Source organism: Callionymus lyra, chromosome 17 (genome assembly GCF_982586985.1).
Source record: "Callionymus lyra chromosome 17, fCalLyr1.hap1.1, whole genome shotgun sequence".
Taxonomy (NCBI): domain Eukaryota; kingdom Metazoa; phylum Chordata; class Actinopteri; order Syngnathiformes; family Callionymidae; genus Callionymus; species Callionymus lyra.
The window spans coordinates 15,162,923-15,171,523 of NC_141834.1; positions in this window are offsets into that span (position 1 = coordinate 15,162,923).

The window sequence follows — 8,601 nt, forward strand, 5'->3', positions numbered from 1 at the left end:
CGCCTCCCAAATAAAAAAAGAAAAAAAAAAGCTTCTATTTCTGAGCAACAGGCATGAAAGGACGCACTTGCACACTAAGGGTTATTTTGCGGTCTCTAATTTAGCAGCTCTCGGGGTCTGCAGGCAGCAGATCTGAAGTGTCAGCAGCAACACAACCTGAGCTTTCAGCGACAGCGGATGTTGACATGTTTTATTTATCGTCCGGTGGCCGCTCGTCAAGTCCACATTTAGTTGCAGACAAGTTTAAAGAAAAATCGATGCTCAAGTGATGGAGCAATTTAATTGGGATAGATTAGGAGAGAGAGAGTGTCGCATCAGGTGGAGCCGCCGCGAATACTGATGCTAGCGAGACGTTAGAGATACGACGACAAAGACACGTCTTTACAACAGTTTCTATGATAACAAGTCAAGGATCGATCGTTAAAAATGGACACGATGAAAGGAGATTTATTGATTGATGCCAAAGAGGTTATTTTTCATCCATCTGTCCACTGAGCTCATTGCTATCCATCATATTTCAAATGCTAAAAAAAGGTGTACAATTATATTGATTAAATAAAAATAGCAATAGAAAAATACTTTTTTTTCTTGTTCATTTGCATTTAATTGCAATAATAATTACAATTTAAATGAAAAAAAATCGTATTATATCATGTACTTTCCTGTTCCTCGTTGTGTTATCAGTTTTATCTTTTTTTTAATATATATACTTTATTGAATATTGTTTTGATTGTTTAAGCGCTTTTTGACCCTGGTCTGGAAAAGAGCTATACAAATAAAAATTACTTACTTACTTACTTATATTTTAAAAATACTATACGTTTTTATCAGCTTAAGATAACATTTAAAAATTAAAAGTAATAATCCAAGAATTTTATATTCATTATTATATATTAAGAAACATTAGAAAACACATTTTAAAAGTAACGTTTTCAATTCTAAAATAAAATATAAAAAAATATTAATTATAATTAATAACTTTTCAAGTTTTATTTGAGATTTCCTTTTATTAAAAAATACAAAATTTGAAATGACTTTATTGATTAAAACATATTTGCAAGTATTTAAAAAATTGAATTGAATGATTCAAATAAAATGCTTTACAATATAAGAATTACAAATAATGACTAAAATGTATAATAACTTTTATGAAAATAAACAAGTCTCTGATTTCTTTGTTCTTTTAAAATGTATGTTTATTTGTATTTTATTAGTTTGAAGTCTACAATAAATAAAAGGATAACCAACGTCAGTCATACATTTAATAATGTTAATAATAATAATGATTAGAAACCAACCCTGGCTTTTTTAAATAAAATAAAAAATAATTAGTGCAGGAGTATCTTTCAATTCTTTCAAGCAACAGACGCCTCTTAGTTGTGAACTTGTGTTCTCGCCTCAGCAGGGAGCACACGAGTTCAATTTATTACGGTAAAAGCCGATATATATCTCAATTACCAACAAAAGCGTCGTCTTAATGACGCTCATACCTGCGCATCAATTAAGTGCAGCCCAAAGTAGTCCAATCGATGCGGATAAATAATGGAGAGCCGCGGAGTCGGAGACTTTACGGCCGACAACATTTACAATAAAAGGTTTGCTGTCAGATTTCTGCGGGAACATATGGAGACGCTATTAAGCAGCAATAGTAGCGAGTGGACTGAGCTGAACCTGAAAACGACATGAAAACAGACACGAATGGCAGACAGGAAGTTATCGACTCGGAGGCTAATGTAGCATGCTAACGTCATGGTACTGTGGAGGCTTTTTGTTTTTATAGCTTTGGCTAAATGTGTTTTAAGCACCAAATAATGTGTATTAAAGTGTGTACTTACTTTTATTAAAGGCAACATAACAGTCAACAGGCTGAAGGATGTTTTGGAGAAGGCACGCTAGCTAACTAATAAGCTAGCTAGCTAATAAGCTAGCTAGCTAAAAGGCTAGCTAGCTAAAAGGCTGGCTGCTTCATTGGCTGTGACTCAAGAAATGATCTATAAATTACTTTTTTATTATTGACGCTAAAAATGATAACGGATGAGAAATCCAATATTTATGTAAAATCTGAATTTAATTAAAATTTAAATAAACAACAAATAAATAATACTTTTTTTTTTCTTAGTGTGTCAATGTTTTTAGGATTATATTTTCTTATTTATTCATGATTTAATTCATTTTTTTTGTCATATTTTTTTGTGCCACAATATCCTCTTGTGAATAAATTGTCTCTTGAAGTTCTAAAGTCAAATTATCAAAAGTGAAATGTTGAATTAAAGTAAGTTAGTATATTGTTTTTATTATTTATTGATCATATTAAAAATAATACAGATGAGAAATCAAATATTCATGTAATATCTTTATTTACTTAAAATTTTAATAAACGACATTGACAAAAGTGAAAATGTCTTTTTTTTTTAGGATTTAAATCCATCTTATTTATTAATATGTTTAATACTTTTTTCCTTTCTTTCCCTGTCAGAATCAGAAACTTTTATTGCCAGTGTAACACAAAAGATACATTTTTGTGGTGGCAGTACAAAATAAAATAAAATAAAATAGAAAAAAGAATACTTTGGATACTAACTTAACTACTTGGATGTAACTGCTTCAACTACTTTGTAAAAACAAAAACAATAATAATAATAATAATAATTTAATAATGATTTATCTTGCTGAGGTTGTAATGGTAATTAAGCATAATTTATTTCAATAATAACCTTTAAAAAACATGACTTTAATCTAAATGTGCGTTGACTTGTAAAAAGTAATTATCTGCAGATATAAATAATATATATATTATATGGGTTGTAGATCAATGACTCACTCTGTTTAAAAAAATATATAATTAAAAAGCAAAGAAAAGCTTTTCCTTTCTCAGGGGTTTCCTGTCATTTCTCCAACTGTAGAGCGACGACCAAAAAAGTCCAAAATGTCAACAGACGAACGATGATTTATTTTGACAGACTCGAGTCACAATTAGACTCCGAAAGGTCATAATGTTGTACAAACACGCTCAGGCAGAATAAAAGAGAAATTATTCATAATATTCTCAAACATTTATAGGATTCTTATTTGACTTGGACACTGGTTGAGAGTACGACTCTTCCTCGGAGCTCTCTGGCTAAGCAAACAGTCCCTGAGAGGGAGACGGAAGAGAGGAGGGGGAGAAAGAAAGAGTGTGTGTGTGTGTGTGTGTGTGTGTGTGTGTGTGGTGAAAAAAAGGAAATGAGATTGAAAGAGAAATAAAGAGGGGGGGGGGGGGCGTGCGTGGGGAGTTGAGCAGAAATGAACGAGAGAAGGACGGACAGAAGATGTGTAAAGGAGGCGGAAGGAGGGATGGAGGTAGCACCGGGAGGAGAGGAGGGAGACTTGACCCAGATTGAGAGTCTAACAGCAGCAGCAGCAGCTGAGTGAGCCGGTGAATGTTTAATAGCACCACACACACACACACACACACACACACACACACACACACACACACACACACACACACACACACACACACACACACACACACACACACACACACACACACACACACACACACACACACACACACTGTTGACTGAGACTCTTGTTGCTGCAGTAAGCTCGGGCCTGTTGAATTCCGATGCTGATCGTGGGATTTTTTTTTATGAATTTAAAATCCCCCGTTTTGGCCTCAGCGAACATGTTGGATTTACTGGAATTCTGCTTCTTTTCTTCTTTTTTTTTCTTCCTCTCACGCATTAGCCCGGCTCCGAGGACACCTTCGAGTTTTTTCTTCACACATGTTTAATTCACAACCAAAATATAGACGAGTCGTCTTAATGCGTGAGAAAGTCAACAATCGAAACGTGATGTTTTAACATTGCATCGATAGCTCGAGGGCAAAGAGGTGGTGTTGGGAGTGAAGCTAGCAAACACATATTCATGTTTTAAAATAAACAAACTGTCATCACAAATAACAGGGGAGTAGAATGTCAGTTTTATTTATTTATTATCATCTATTTTTGCTTTGTGTGAAAATACTTGATTGGTCAGCAGCAACAACAATACGCTAATAATAATGCTAATGCTAATACAATTTAGTAAAACATACTCATAAACAGCATAATTACCTCCACCTAGGAGATTATGTTTTTACAATTATTTGACATAGAATAGTTTAGTTAACAACCAAAAAGGAGAAGAAAAATATTTGAATTTCGGTGGCATGCCGTCTACTTCCTGTATATGTTCTTCCTTCTCTTTCTACAGGGTTGTGCAAATAAGTTCTGGAACGCTACTGCCACCTGCTGTCCTAGTTTGAAAACGGAATATATTTATTTTTAAAGAAATTAAACAAAGGACAATGTGGGTGGAGATGAGCTGCTTGGCAGAGGTCTGCACTATCTTTGGGCTTTTCTTGTTCACACAGTAAATGTCTTTTTTAAATATTTTAATCATCTATTTTATATATATATATAATTAAATTGTACAATGTTTTGTACAACGTAGCACCTTTTTTTTTTACAAAAATACATTAATTTAAAATGCCTGTATACTTTTTTTTTTGCATTTAACAAGGCTAAGATGCCATAAAATGAATAAAACCGAAAATAAATATTTTAGTTTCAAAATGGAAAAATGGTCACATGATTTTTTTTTTTCCTGTTTCCAATAACTTACAAAGTTACAAAATGATGTTTATCGGACTCAGAATGCACATGTTTGCAAAATAACTCAAAACCTGAATAATATCTTGTTATTTACTGTTGTTCCAAAGGTAGTAACAAATAATTGTTGGGATTTTTGTCCTTTTTTTGCCCTTTTTGTCATTAATAACATCTAAAACTTCAACATAAATGGAAATAAATATTTAAAAAATAATAATAGGTAATAAATAAATAATATTATGGATGCAAATGAGGTGGTTGGCAGTGGGCTGTACTCTCACAGTCTACTTTTTGTTATGTTTACTTTATTTCTACGTGTTAAACCCTTAAAAAAAAACAGAAGTGCCTTTGCAATTATTACCTCCGCCAAGGAGGTAACATGCTAGTCACTATTTAAATCAGGCAAAAAGAAAAGTCCATTTCAATTTGAATTTTGGAAAATGTTTTAAGGTGGACAAATGGCAGATAATTTGTTTCTTCTCTTGAAAATCACCATCTGGATCCTCACATTTTCAAAAGAACATGTCACTTTCTGTTAATACTCTATCCGTAACACAAACGCCTATATATTTTTTATTTTCTTAACTTCAGATGTTCGTTCAACGACCAATAAAAGTGTTGTTTGAGGTCATTTTGGACAACTTAGCTTCTGTTGTTTTTTATGCTAACGATCGTTGTTCATGATCATTGAATCTCTTCTTTTAAAAATCTCTTAATTCATGAGACATAAACACACACACACACACACACACACACACACGAGACAAGATATTGTTCCCGCTGCCAACTTTAACGTCGCATCGATGTTGAATTTAGCGACTTCACCTGCTCTTCCTTCTGAGAAACTCTATCGAAATCCTGAGGATTCTACTCTAATGTCATTACCAAGAACGAGGGAGCAGTCGCCGGGATCCCTGACTTGTCATATTTCTCCCCGGAAATAATTCGGATCTACCCCCCAAAAAATTAATGGATTTTTCTCTCCGCCGCTGATCCACTGGTCCACCGTGGAAATTGCTCAAATAGAAAAAAAATATAATCCCTCTGATAGATTAGCGTTGGAAGATGCAGGCGTGGAAATAAAAAAAAAATGGAATGAACTTTATCTTTTACATTAAACAGACTTTTATTCTCTGACTGATCCGAATCTAGACTCAATCAATCGATCTATATATATATATATATATATATAAATATATAAATATATCGGCTCATTTGTGCAGCACTAACTTTTTAAAAGCGTTAATCTGGAGGTAATGACTTTACACGCTGGGAAACACTCACGTGGCGGATCAATGATTCACATTTGCTGCCGTTCAACCATAAGATGCTTCGATCCTCTGGAGGAGGAACCGACCCGGTCGACCCGAGCTGCCCCTGAAGGTTATTGGACTGAGGAGTCGACTTCCAGGAAACCGTGAGATGTGTTATGAAGACCTGTGTTGAAGTCAGAATTGTGGGATTAAATGGATCAATTTAGGATCATGATTGAATAAATAACACAGGAAACACATTTTTAAAAAAAGGATTGTAAATTAAAAAAGGAAATTATAAAATAAATTAGTGTATCTGACGTCCTTGACATGTTTAATATCATCCATTTATCAATTAATATGTACAAAAGTGTAATGACCTATTATGCGATAACTAGTGCCGGGGCAATAAATACCTCTGCCAAGGAGATAACTTTCTATATGACAAAATGACCAAAGCAGATTCAAATTAGATTTTATTTGTAAACGATCTAGGTGTGTTTTCCAAATGACCATCTGGATCCACACTTTTTCAAAAGAATATGTCACTTTCTGTTGAAACCTTATCCGTAACACAAACGCCTATTTTTGAATTGATTTTATTTAGAACACTGAGTTAATAAATAACACTGGTCACGTATTTAAAAAAAAAAAAAAAAAACGCATTGTAAATAAATAAAAAGGAAATAATAAAATAAATGTATCTCTGACGACCTTGACATTTTTCGTTTGGTTGAAATACCATCCATTTATTATTTAGCATGTTTAAAAAGGAAATTACTTATTATGTGATAACTAGTCAAAATTAAACGTGGATATTTAAAAAACAAAGATACATCAATTATTGAAAAATAATATATTGCGCAACAAATACCTCTGCCAAGGAGGTTACACGTTGGTTAGTGTTTCTATTTGTCAAAATGTCCAAAGCAGTTTCAAATTAGAATGTTATAAAAAAAAAGGAAAGGTGGACAAAGCGAAGATGATTGGATTCAGGTTAGTGTTCAAAATTACCATCTGGATCCACACATTTTCAAAAGAATATATCATATTTCTGTTGAAACTTTTTCCATAACACAAACAACATTTTTTTTTATTGACTTTATTTAGAATCATGATTTAATAAATAACATCGGACATATATTAAAAAAAAAGAACTGCAAATAAAAAAGGCATAAAATTATAATAAAATTAGTTTGTGTATCTGATGACCTTTTAATATTGTTTTCATTATCATCCATTTATCATTTAATATTTTTATAAATTAAATTATTTATGTGAAAACTAGTCAAAAATAAAACGTGGATATATAAAATTCATCAAAAAAAGGTGGATGAGGGAAGATGAATAGATTTAGATTAGTGTTTAAAATGTGTGTGTTAAAATTACCATCCGGATCCACACATTTTCAAAAGAATATTTCACTTTCTGTTGAAACTTTATCCGTAACACCAAACCTTAATTTTTTTGTGTTGCTTAAGTCAATTTTGCAACAGTACCCAAGTCCCATTTTTCTTTTTATTGAGTTATCCATTAATGCCATTGTCATTTCAAATGCCTAAAAAGGAGTGTATTTCTATAGATTAAACGATAGCAATGATACTGGTTGAGAATATAGTAGTTTTGGTGAAAGTGTGCACTCTTAACTTAATGTAGTAGATGACAAAATAATAATCTAAGTCAAATATTATCTATTTAAATGCCAAAATTGCAGAAAAATATGTTGAACAAAAAGCCATTATTCATCCTGGATAGTTTAAAAAAATCAATATACTTAAAAAGGATGAAATTAATAGTTTTTATTTATATGGAGAATGTCATTTTTTATGTATTATGTTTCTTTAGAGAACAAGTGAAAGATGTGATGTATAAAAAAGTGAGAAACACAAGTGGAACGCCTCCTGTCCTCCTGATACAAACAAGATTTCCCAGCGTCTAACAAATGACTCCGTCGTAGATAAAACGATTTCTCGTTCAAAGTTTCAAGTTTTTTTTCCTCCCTGGACGACATTCGTCTTATTCTGGCGGCGACAGAATCATTTCTCGGCGCTCAACAGGAGAGCGGAGCGTCCTCTCCTTCAACTAAAGGTCACGATGGTACAAGTTCAAGGCGAGAAGAAGAAGAAGAAGAAGAAGACGTAGAAGGTTCTGAAAGCGAATCACCACGATTTGTCTCGTGTCGCCCTCCTCCTTCGTCCGACTCTCCTCCCTTCTGTTTGCCTCATTTCAGAAGTCAGCACTCTTGTTCATGTTTTCAGCTCCAGTGAGTCACCCTTCTGTGTGTGTGTGTGTGTGTGTGTGTGTGTGTGTGTCTGCTATTTCAGCACTTTTCAGCTGTATTGATTCAAACCAGCCTGCAGGGGGAGGGAAAAAAACCGACTCCTCACCGCCACACACATGCACATTTCAACACACACCAGTGACACACACCAGTGTGAGAACATGGATACGAGGTGTGCACGACAACCCACCTTAAAAATAGGACGAGCAGAGGTCGTGGGTTTGACCTTCAGCGAAGCTCAAGACACCTCAAACCCTTGTGTGTGTTAATGGGTGTCAAATCACAAGGTTAATCCGTCGGCGTTCGTGAGAAAAACGTCTCTTTAAGAACAGTCGTGAGTTTTTTATAGAGGGTTTTTAATGGTTTTTGAAGGTCAGAGAGTGAGTGTGTACATCCAGTCAAGGTCACAGGCGGCGGAAAAAAAAAAGGATGC